The sequence below is a fragment of the Oncorhynchus mykiss genome, chromosome 18 (genome assembly GCF_013265735.2).
Source record: "Oncorhynchus mykiss isolate Arlee chromosome 18, USDA_OmykA_1.1, whole genome shotgun sequence".
Lineage (NCBI taxonomy): Eukaryota > Metazoa > Chordata > Actinopteri > Salmoniformes > Salmonidae > Oncorhynchus > Oncorhynchus mykiss.
Genome location: NC_048582.1, coordinates 60,168,016 through 60,180,999, shown reverse-complemented (window position 1 = coordinate 60,180,999; position 12,984 = coordinate 60,168,016). Strand labels below are relative to the sequence as shown.

The 12,984-nt window shown below is 42.5% G+C and overlaps 1 pseudogene; it reads left to right on the top strand.

Moving 5' to 3' along the window:
* LOC110496641 overlaps positions 1-12,984 on the top strand; it is a 181,909-nt pseudogene that overhangs the window by 19,543 nt on the left and 149,382 nt on the right.

The window sequence follows — 12,984 nt, the reverse complement described above, 5'->3', positions numbered from 1 at the left end:
CAGATATAAAAATATCTGAAAGGTTATATTAGGAAATTATAACCTTGTAATCTGAATATTTTCCTTGGTGCCCCGACTTCCTAGTTAATTACGGTTACATGATTAATCAGTCTAATCGCGTAATACTAATTACAGAGAATCTTTGATAAAACTAAGACTTCAATTGCAGAGGCTTCCATTAAAGGACAACCTCTGTGTTCTGTTAGACAGGTAACTCTCCATCCACAATATAGCAGGGATGTAAATCCATAACACACAAGGTTCAGCATATTATGATCTAGAATGTCAAAACCTGCACGGAAGTCTAACAAAACAGCCCCAACTTTTTATGATCAATTTCTCTCAGCCAATCATCAGTCATTTGTGTAAGTGCCGTACATGTTGAATGCCCTTCGCTATGAACAAGTTGACTATCTGTTGTTAATTAGTTTACTGTGAATCAAATCAAATCAAGCTTTATTTATATAGCATGTTTCAGACATGAATGTAACATAATGCACTTCACAGGAAAAAAAACATTAAAAAAAACTATGAAAATAAAATCTAGCCTCCCGAGTGGCGCAGTGGTTAAGGGCGCTGTACTGCAGCGCCAGCTGTGCCATCAGAGTCCCTGGGTTCGCGCCCAGGCTCTGTCGTAACCGGCCGCGACCTAGCGTCGCCCAGGTTAGGGAGGGCTTGGTCGGTAGTGGTGTCCTTGTCTCATCGCGCACCAGCGACTCCTGTGGCGGGCTGGGCGCAGTGTACGCTAACCAAGGTGGCCAAGGTGGCCAAGTGTTTCTTCCGGCGCATTGGTGCTTCCGGGTTGGATGTGCGCTGTGTTAAGAAGCAGTGTGGCTTGGTTGGGTTGTGTATAGGAGGACGCATGACTTTCAACCTTTGTCTCTCCCGAGCCCGTACGGGAGTTGTAGCAATGAGACAAGATAAAAAAATTAAAAATTAAAATAAAAACTACACAACAAACATGAGGATAAAAAAACTAAATAATAACAATAAAAACTGAACAACTACAAAAGCACCCTAAGGAAAAGCAAAGCAAAGTGTGTTTTAAGAACTCTTTTAATTGTGTTCACAGTTTCGTCATGTCTAAATTTACTAATCTTACAAATGAAAAAATCATTGAAGTAGTTGGCAATATCAGTGGGTTTTGTGACGAATGAGCCATCTGATTCAATGAATGATGGAGCCAAGTTTGTCTTTTTGCCCAAAGTTTAATGTAAGGTGCTCCAAAGTTTTCTTTATATCATTTATCTGTTTCACAGTACTGTTTCTTCTTTTTGTTTAGTTTAGTCACATGATTTCTCAATTTACAGTACGTTTGCCAATCAGCTGTGCAGCCAGACGTATTTGCAATTCCTTTGCCTCATCCCTCACACCCATACAAATGTTCAATTCCTTATTAATTCACTGGGATTTAACAGTTTTTACAGTCATTTTCTGTACAGTCATTTTCTGTTTCCTATGCACTAGCTTAGGCCATCCAAAGACGGCCTAAATATTTTCCTAGATATGGCTATTGTTTTATGATCACTAAATCCGATGGATTTGGATACTTCTTTACAGCAGCATTAGTAAAGATGTGATCAATACATGTGGATGGTTTCATTCCTGTGCTGTTTGTAAACACCTTGGTAGGTTGACTGATAATCTGATCCAGGTTGCAGGCACTGGTTACAGTTTGAAGCTTTTTCATGAGTGGGCATCTTGATGAAAGCTGGTCAATATTTAGGTCACCCAGAAAGTATAACTTTCTGTTGATATCACATACATTATCAAGCATTTCATACACATCCAGATACTGACTGTTTGCATTTGGTGGTCTATAGCAACTTCCTACAAGACTGTTTGCATTTGGTGGTCTATAGCAACTTCCTACAAGACTGTTTGCATTTGGTGGTCTATAGCAACTTCCTACAAGACTGTTTGCATTTGGTGGTCTATAGCAACTTCCTACAAGAATGGGTTTTTAGGTGTAGCCATATTACTTCAACAGATCCTCTCTAAGCTTTACAGGAATATGACTGAATATAAACTGCAACGCCACCCCCATTGGCATTTCTGCCTTTCCTATAGATGTTATCACCATGTACTTCTACTACTGTATCATCAAAGGTATTATCTAAGTAAGTTTCAGAGATTGTCAGGATATGAATGTTATCTGTTACAAGCAGGTTTTTGATTTCATGGACCCTGTTCATATAGGCTATATTTAGCACTTTTGGGATTCTTTATTTTTTTATTGCTTTACTGGGAGGCTTATCAGAGGGTGATATTTATGTTTAAGCTGATAGTGCAGGGTGAGCTGCACACACTTGGCTTCCTAAAACCGCCTAATTGCTAATAGTATAACTGATTCATAGCCAGTAGAAAAGGTTCATAGCCAATCTCAGGCTGGGTCTGTAGCTCTCTTTGGCATATCCCATAATAAAAATGTTTTATTTGAAAGAGTAGGCTGGCTGGTTGTAAAGTGGCAAATTCAAAGTATCTTAACTTTTTCTGTTTATCTAGCTAAGTTAGTTTGCTACATATACAGTGGGGAGGACAAGTATTTGATACACCGCCGATTTTGCAGGTTTTCCTACTTACAAAACATGTAGGGGTCTGTAATTTTTTATCATAGGTACACTTCAACTGTGAGAGACGGAATCTAAAACAAAAATTCAGAAAATCACATTGTGTGAATTTTAAGTAATTAATTTGCATTTATTGCATGACATAAGTATTTGATCACCTACCAACCAGTAAGAATTCCGGCTCTCACAGACCTGTTCGTTTTTCTTTAAGGATCCCTCCTGTTCTCCACTCATTACCTGTATTAAATGCACCTGTTTGAACTTGTTACCTGTATAAAAGACACCTGTCCACACACTCAATCAAACAGACTCCAACCTCTCCACAATGGCCAAGACCAGAGAGCTGTGTAAGGACATCAGGGATAAAATTGTAGACCTGCACAAGGCTGGGATGGGCTACAGGACAATAGGCAAGCAGCTTGGTGAGAAGGCAACAACTGTTGGCGCAATTATTAGAAAATGGAAGAAGTTCAAGATGACGGTCAATCACCCTCGGTCTGGGGCTCCATGCAAGATCTCACCTCATGGGGCATCTATGATCATGAGGAAGGTGAGGGATCAGCCCAGAACTACATGGCAGGACCTGGTCAATGACCTGAAGAGAGCTGGGACCACAGTCTCAAAGAAAACCATTAGTAACACACTACACCGTCATGGATCAAAATCCTGCATCCTTCCCTCAGTAAGAGCATTGAAGATGGGTCGTGGCTGGGTCTTCCAGCATGACAACGAACTGAAACACACAGCCAGGGCAACTAAGGAGTGGCTCCGTAAGAAGCATCTCAAGTTCCTGGAGTGGCCTAGCCAGTCTCCAGACCTGAACCCAATAGAACATCTTTGGAGGGAGCTGAAAGTCCGTATTGCCCAGCGACAGCCCCGAAACCTGAAGGATCTGGAGAAGGTTTTGTATGGAGGAGTGGGCCAAAATCCCTGCTGCAGTGTGTACAAACGTGGTCAAGAACTACAGGAAACGTATGATCTCTGTAATTGCAAACAAAAGTTTCTGTACCAAATATTAAGTTCTGCTTTTCTGATGTATCAAATACTTATGTCATGCAATAAAATGCTAATTAATTACTTAAAAATCATATAATGTGATTTTCTGGATTTTTGTTTTAGATTCCGTCTCTCACAGTTGAAGTGTACCTATGATAAAAATGTACAGACCTCTACATGCTTTGTAAGTAGGAAAACCTGCAAAATCGGCAGTGTATCAAATACTTGTTCTCCCCACTGTATTTGAATTAAATAATCAACGTTGCTTCCCTTAATACATTGAAAAATAATGTTGTTATTGGTAGGCTACTTGCAAGTTGGTTTAACTAGCGTCCTCATGGTCGAATGGCAGTTTATTTTTGAATGGCAGTTATATTTTGAATTGATCAAAAGGTTCTATATAGAACCTCTTTTTTAAATCTAAGACTGTATGCTATTATTAAACATGATTTCCTCTTGCATCTAGCTAGCATTTATTTTGTAACAGCATAGAGACATTTTTCTGACTTGGCAAAATTATACAGAAGCATCATTAATATAAATGTAAATGCAAAACAGTTGTAACAAATTAAAAGGGATTGATATGACTGGGTTAGCTTTTGATAGCGGTTGTTTTCTAAAACCCCTATTACTCTCTGGGGTACAAAGAACCCTGAAGGTTATTTGCCTTCACTGGGTGTATATATACAGTGCATTCGGAAAGTATTCAGACCCCTTGACCATTTCCTCATTTTGTTACGTTACAGCTTTATTCTAAAATTGATTAAATATTTTTCCCCTCATCAATCTTAGCACCATCAGGACAAAGCAAAAAATGTTTTTTGAGAAATTTTGCAAATGTATTAATAATTTAAAAAACTGAAATATCACATTTACATAAGTATTCAGACCCTTTACTCAGTACTTTGTTGAAGCACCTTTGCCAGCGATAACAGTTTCAAGTCTTCTTGGTTATGATGCTACAAGCTTGGAACACCTGCATTTGGGTAGTTTCTCCCATTCTTCTCTGCAGATCCTCTCAAGCTCTGTCAGGTTGGATGTGGAGCATCACTGCTTAGCCTTTTTCAGGTCTCTCTAGAGATGTTTTTTTGGGGGTTCAGTTCTGGGCTCTGGCTGGTGTTCATCAAGATCTCTCTGTACTTTGCTCCGTTCATCTTTACCTCAATCCTGACTAGTCTCCCAGTCCCTGCCACTGAAAAACATCCCCACAGCATGATGCTGCCGCCACCATGCTTCACCGTAGGGATAGTGCCAGGTTTCCTCCAGACGTGACGCTTGGCATTCAGGCCAAAGAGTTCAATCTTGGTTTCGTCAGTCCAGATAATCTTGTTTTTCATGGTCTGAGTCCTTTAGGTGCCTTTTGGCAAACTCCAATTGGGCTGTCATCTGCCTTTTACTAAGGAGTGGCTTCCGTCTGGCCACTCTACCATAAAGGCCTGATTGGTGGAGTGCTGCAGAGATGGTTGTTCTTTTGGAAGGTTCTCCCATCTCCACAGAGGAACTCTGGAGTAATGCCAGAGTGACCACCGGATTCTTGGTCACCTCCTTGACCTTCTCCCCGATTGCTCAGTTTGACCGGGCGGCCAGCTCTAGGAAGAGTCTTGGTGGTTCCAAACTTCTTCCACTTAAGAATGAAGGAGGCCACTGTGTTCTACGGGACCTTCAATGCTGCAGAAATGTTTTGGTACCCTTCCCTAGATCTGTGCCTCGACACAATCCTGTCTCGGAGCTCTACAGAGAATTCCTTCATCATCATGGATTGGTTTTTGCTCTGACATGCACTGTCAACTGTGGGACATTATCTAGACAGTTGTTTGCCTTTCCAAAAAGTCAAGGGGTCTGAATACTTTCCGAATGCACTGTATATAATCTTTTTTAGTGAAGGGTTCTTTAGTCTTATCCAAATAACCAAAATGTTCTATATAGAACCCCAAATAACCATTTTGTACAGACCCAGAGGAAACACCAAGCTAGAGGTGAGTCAAATAGTTAGGCAAGTTAGTTATGCCCGCTGTTCACAACACACCCAGAGGGCACATCAAGCCAAGGGACCCACTGCCCAATCTCCCTTTATAGCACCTTCACATGTTGCAGCACAGCTGTAGGAGAGTGTCGCAAATGCGTCCCAAATGGCACCCTATTCCATATGTAGTGCATAGGGCTATGGTCAAAAGTAGTGTCATATGTATGGAATAGGGTGCCTTTTGGGACAGAGTCATAGTACTGTGTACAGACCCCAAGGACAGAACAAGCTGGAGGTGAGAGTTATTTAGTTTGTCCTGCTGTACACTACAGACCCCAAGGACACAACAAGCTGGAGGTGAGAGTTATTTATTTAGTCCTACTGTACACTACAGACCCAAAGGACACCGCAACAAGTGAATTGCTATCCACTCTCCCATTCATAGCTATTTTTGTCACTGGGACACATTATGTGAATTACTTTCCACAAATAGTCCTTTTTCCCACACTCCCACAAAAAGCCACAACCTATTCACTTTTATTATCTAATACATGTTCAAATCAAATCAAATTGTATTTGTCACATGCGCCAAATACAATAGGTGTAGTAGACCTTAGAGTGAAATGCTTACTTACAAGCCCTTAACCAACAATGCAGTTTTTAAAAAATCCCTAAAAAAGTAAGAGGTGAGAATAACAAATTATTGAAGAGCAGCAGTAAAATAACAATAGCGGGGCTATATACAAGGGGTACCAGTACAGAGTCAGTGTGCGGGGGGCACCGGTGTCTAGGTAATTATGTACATGTAGGGAGCATTATTAAAGTGGCTATGCATAGATAATAACGGAGAGTAGCATCCGTGTAAAAGGGGGGGGGGGGGGGGGGGGGAAATGCACATAGTCTGGGGTAGCCTTTTGCTTAGCTGTTCAGGAGTCTTATGGCTTGGGGGTAGAAGCTGTTTAGAAGCCTCTTGGACTGAGACTTGGCGCTCCGATACTGCTTGCCATGCGGTACCAGAAAGAACAGTCTATGATTAGGGTGGCTGGAGTCTTTGACAATTTTTAGGGCCTTCCTCTGACACTGCCTGGTATAGAGGTCCTGGATGGCAGGAAGCTTGATCCCGGTGATGTACTGGGCCGTACACATTACCCCCTGTAGTGCCTTGCGGTCGAAGGTCGAGCAGTTGCCATACCAGGCAGTGATGCAACCTGTCAGGATGCTCTCGATGGTTCAGTTGTAGAACCTTTTGAGGATCTGAGGACCCATGCCAATTCTTTTCAGTTTCCCAATTGGGAATAGGTTTTGTTGTGCCCTCTTCACATCTGTCTTGGTGTGCTTGGACCATGTTAGTTTGCTGGTGATGTGGACGCCAAGGAACTTGAAGCTCTCAACCTGCTCCACTTCAGCCCCGTTGTTGAGAATGAGGGCATGCTTGGTCCTTCTTTTCCTGTAGTCCACAATCATCTCCTTATTCTTGATTACGTTGAGGGAGAGGTTGTTGTCCTTGCACCACACGGCCAGGTCTCTGACCTCCTCTCTATAGGCTGTCTCGTTGTTGTCGGTGAGCAAGCCTACCACTGTTGTGTCATCGGCAAACTTAATGATGGTGTTGGAGTCGTGCCTGGCCGTGCAGTCATGAGTGAACAGGGAGTACAGGAGGGGACTGAGCACGCACCCCTGAGGGGCCCCCGTGTTGAGGATCAGTGTGGCGGATGTGTTGTTACCTACCTTTACCACCTGGGGATGGCCCGTCAGGAAGTCCAGGATCCAGTTGCAGAGGGAGGTGTTTAGTCCCAGGGTCCTTAGCTTAGTGTTGAGCTTTGAGGGCACTATGGTGTTGAACGCTGAACTGTACTCAATGAATAGCATTTTTGTCCAGGTGTGAAAGGGCAGTGTGGTTTCTGGGATAATGGTGTTGATGTGAGCCATGACCAGTCTTTCAAAGCACTTCATAGCCACAGACGTGAGTGCTAAGGGTCAGTAGTCGTTTAGGCACATTACCTTAGTGTTCTTGGGCACAAGGACTATGGTAGTCTGCTTGAAACATGTTGGTATTAGACTCGGACAGGGAGAGGTTGAAAATGTCAGTGAAGACACTTGCCAGTTGGTCAGTGCATGCTTGGAGTACACATCCTGGTAATCCGTCTGGCCCTGCGGCCTTGTGAATATTGACCTGTTTAAAGGTCTTACTCACATCGGCTGCGGAGAGCGTGATCTCACATTCGTCGGGAACAGCTGATGATCTGATTCATGTTTCAGTGTTACTTGCCTCAAAGCTTCCCTTTGTAGTCTGTAATAGTTTGCAAGCCCTGCACATCTGATGGGCATCAAAGCCGGTGTAGTACGATTCAATCTTATTCCTGTATTGATGTTTTGCCTGTTTGCTGGTTCGTCGGAGGGCATAGCGGGATTTCTTATAAGCTTCCGGGTTAGAGTCCCGCTCCTTGAAAGCGGCAGCTCTACCCTTTAGCTCGGTGCAGATGTTGCCTGTATTCCATGGCTTCTGGTTGGGGTATGTACGTACAGTCACTGTAGGGATGACGTCCTCAATGCACTTATTGATGAAGCCAATGACGGATGTGGTGTACTCTTCAATACCATCAGAAGAATCCCAGAATATATTCCAGTCTGTGCTAGCAAAACAGTCCTGTAGCTCAGTGGGGTCTAAACTGGCTGGTACCACGACTTGTTGCCTCAGCGATGTCCACACTGACTAGTTCCACGACTTGAGGCCTCAGCTGGGTCTACACTGACTAGTTACATGACTTGTTGCCTCAGCGATGTCCACACTGACTAGTTACACGACTTGTTGCCTCAGCGATGTCCACACTGACTAGTTACACGACTTGTTGCCTCAGCGATGTCCACACTGACTAGTTACACGACTTGTTGCCTCAGCGATGTCCACACTGACTAGTTACATGACTTGTTGCCTCAGCGATATCCACACTGACTAGTTACATGACTTGTTGCTTCAGCGATGTCCACACTGACTAGTTACATGACTTGTTGCTTCAGCGATGTCCACACTGACTAGTTACATGACTTGGGGCCTCAGCTGGGTCTACACTGACTAGTTACATGACTTGGGGCCTCAGCTGGGTCTACACTGACTAGTTCCACGACTTGGTCTCAGCGGGGTCTACACTGACTAGTTACATGACTTGGGGCCTCAGTGGGGTCTACACTGACTGGTTCCACAATTTGGGGCCTCCGCGGGGTTTACACTAACTCGTTACAGCGACTTGGGCCTCCCCGCCTACACCTCCCTCTCCCTGGTTCCCAAACTCGTTATGGGGACTCCTCTCCCCCTTGACGGAGCTGTATCTACTCTAGCGTCACTCTGGCGTCTTCTCCTGCTCACATGTCAATGACTTCCAGATTGATGGATTATCCACTCGCGGAGGAAGGGTGTGAAATCTCATTAGATTTAGCCGAGTGTCGCAACAACAACAACAACCTTTCAGATTAGAAAATGAGACTTTCAGCCAAGGGGAAAGCAATTACCCATCATCCTTGGGGCTTCTTCGCTGCTGTTGTTCCCCTTGCTTGTTTACCGATAAAGTAGTGCTCCCTGATTTTAATTACATTTATTATGCATCTAAGCATGTGTGGAATACAATTCTGTGACTTTTTTCCTCTACTTTTTAAACGAAGAAGTTAGTTGACAGAAGACAGTGGAAGCTCTCTGAATAAAAGCTGAAGAAACTAAAAGAATTAAGATTAGCCACTAAAATAATCAAATCAAACGAAATCCCGCACAGCTCTGAGCTGCTGGCATTTGGATTTCAGTTCGGTTTCCACGATAAAACAACTTTGATTTGTTTTCTGGCAGGTGGTTCACTCCACACACCAAAGCTGCGCTCCACAAAATGACTTTCTCTTCTAAGAAGTTCTTGGTATGAGCTTTGTATTCTTGAATTGTAACAATGCTTTTATTGTGTGTTTATGACAGAAACTCCCAACTGAGCTGAACCTACAGGAGCTGGAGGAGTACAGAAACAAGCTGAAGAGACAACAAGCAGCGGTGAGTGCAGGAGATGAGATGAGCAGCATAGGGACAGTCACTCACATACTTGGATTATGGTGATAATAGCTATGCCATTTTACTGTATCAGTGCCCTTTGAAGGCAAACACAACATCTTCTGTGTTCAAAACAAGCAATTCAATAGTTACATACAGTATGTTTCTATGTAACACCTGAATAGGACTAACAAACCTACATTTATAATCACCAATTTAATATGTAATATCATTTCTGTGAAGCCTAAGTTTATTGCTTCAGCCTGGGCATGGTAATGTACGTACAGTCGACTTCTGGTAATTGCATATCGGAGAAGTGCAAGCTCCTCTTAAGTGCATTGCCTTTCACCAATCCCAAGTGGATGTTGGCATGTTATATTCAGAAAGACGGCTTTAAAACTCTAGTGAGTGTATTGTATCCAGTAGTGTATCTGCTGCAGGCCCAGTGAGTTATTATACTGAACCAAAATATAAACGCAACATGCAACAATTTCAAAGATTTTACTGAGTTACAGTTCATATAAGGAAATCAGGAAATCAGGAAATATATTCATTAGGCCCTAATCTATGGATTTCACATGACTGGGAGTTAGGGCTGTCCCTGTTCTTTGGAACAATCGACTGGTCAAAATTTTAAAATGTGTATTTTTCCATAAAAACACCCTATGTGTTTTAAAATAAAATCAACTATATGTAGGCTACGGAGCATGTCTGATGATTTAAGTACACTGTAATTAAATAATTAAGACCACACAAATGACTCAAGAGGGAGGCAGAGATCAACAACCTTCTCCTGCGCTGCTGGCCTTTTCAGGTTCTGCCATTACGCCATTACGCCAGTAATAGGCTACACCAGGGGTCGGCAACCTTTCACATTTGTTGTGCCAATTTACCATTTCTACAAATCTGCGTGTCCATTATGATTTTCATATGCACATTTTCGTGGAACAGTTTCATTTATTTTATAATAAAGTCTTCATAACTCAAAATCATTGTCATGCGATTCATGAAAATTAAATCTAACTGAAAATTCTACAAATCTAAAACTAACTTCTATTTCCATTGCCAGGTATGTAAAAATAGCCTACCTGACGCTAACAAATAAAAACACTGCAGCCTGCAGGTAGACAATATCCTGATAAAAATAAATACAATTATCTATGCACAGCCTCTCTGCAAGGAACTTGAAACATTGTATCAACTTGGTCCAGCTAAGTTGCTGTTTGAGGTGAAGAAAAATGACTTTGAGAAGCTCCACAACTCATTAGTGGTGGTGAGTTAAGACAATCAGAAATACTATCGGATCCCCTAATGGACACATTTGTAGGCCTACATTTGCACGCAGGCCAGGTAGCCTAGGCCTACTTCTATGTGTAATCAGGTGTGCGTCCTTACTCAAGATTGACAGGAGCGCTACAAACATAACACAATGAATAAATTGGAATAACCAAACGAACATTGTAACCAAACGAACATTGTAGATTAGAAATGGTAATTAAAGGTAAATGTTCTACTGGTGATACTGATGTGCCATCCCTGCGGCCTCCACAATGGGTTAGTCCACTGAGACAGGCGTCAATCAAGACATGGCATTGTTATTATTATTTTAAAAAATGTGCAACTGCCAGACTAAAAAAATTCTCTGTCGACCAACAGCCTATGAACCAATCAGTCGACCAGTCCTACTGGGAATACAGATATTCATCGGTTGGTCAAAGATACCTTAAAAAAAATAAGTAGGAGTGTGGATCAGAAAGCCAGTCAGTATCTGGTGTGACCACCACAACTCCTTCTCATAGAGTTGATCAGGTCATTGATTGTGGCCTGTGGAAGGTTGTCCCCTCTTCAATGCAGACCTGCCAACATGCATGCATTTTGCGTACCAGCTACACAATTCTCTGTCAAGGTACGCAGGTACGAGATCCGCTTTATAGGTACGCAGAAATGAATAGGGCCTTATTTTATTATTATGATTATTTTTTTATAAAAAATAAATCCACTGAGGAAATTTAACATCCCGATTCTCAAGCTGCAACACACAGTCATGTGAATTGTGTCAACGGACATGTATTAATCTCCATCATTATTCGACGTAGCTACCCGGTGTCTGCCCCTCCTCCTGTTTGTTGTAATGCTGAGTTTGCCGACCGTCAGCTGTCCGTAAACACATGGACAAATCCCTTTTCGACCCAGTGTTGTGGACCAGTAAACACGAAATTATTTCAAGCTAACCTTAGCGACCATAAGATGGACATTCAGTGGGCTCTAAAGTGCCAGCAGTTCATTTGCTAGTGTGAGATTAAATTAAAATACGAAAAATTACTGGTCGCATTTGTGCGAGTTTGATTCACATTTAATTCTGCGTCCCATTAGTTGTATTTTCCACGTAACATTACGAGGATCACGCAACCTGATACTGTAGCTGTAATTATGATCCACGTCACAAAAAGCATTATAAAAGTATAATCAAAAATAAATATAAAGATCTTGGCATTAAATGGAGTCGGGAGTCTAGAAGACTGAGTGTCAGGTATTAGCTATAGAGGCAATGCTTTTAAAATGCCTTTGCACTAGATTTGCGAGTTGAATCGCCAATTTGCCGCACGCGTCTGGTACTCTAAAAAGTTGGACAGGGTTGGCAGGTCTGTCAATGACAGACCTGGTGGAAACTGGAACACGCTGTCATACACGTCAGAACATCCCAAACCTGCTCAGTGAGTGACATGTCTGGTGAGTATACAGGCCATGGAAGAACTGGGACATTTTCACCTTCTAAGAATTGTGCACAGATCCTTGCATCATGGGGAAGTGCATTATCATGCTGAAACATGAGGTGATGGCAGCAGATAAATGGCATGACAATTGGCCCTAGGATCTCGTCACGGTATCTCTGTGCATTGCAATTGCTATCGATAAAATGGAATTGTGTTCGTTGTCCGTAGCTTATGCCTGCCCATACCATAACCCCACCGCCACCATGGGGTACTCTGTACACAACATTGACATCAACATTGAGGCCAGTTGGACGTACTGCCAAATTCTCAAAAACGATGTTGGAGGCGGCTTATGGTAGAGAACTGAACATTTAAAATCTCTGACAACAGCTCTGGTGGACATTCCAGCAGTCAGCATGCCAATTGCACGCTCCCTCAAAACTTGAGACATATGTAGCATTGTGTTGTGTGACAAAATTGCACATTTTAGAGTGGCCTTTCATTGTCCCTGGCACAATGTGCACCTGTGTAATGATCATGCTGTTTAAGCAATTTCTTGATATGCCACACCCGTCAGGTGGATGGATTATCTTGGCAAAGGAGAAATGCTTCACGAACAAGGATGTAAACACATTTCTGCACAATATTTTAGAGAAATACGCATTTGTGCAGGAAGAACATTTCTGTGATCTTTTGTTTAATCTCTTGAAACATGGG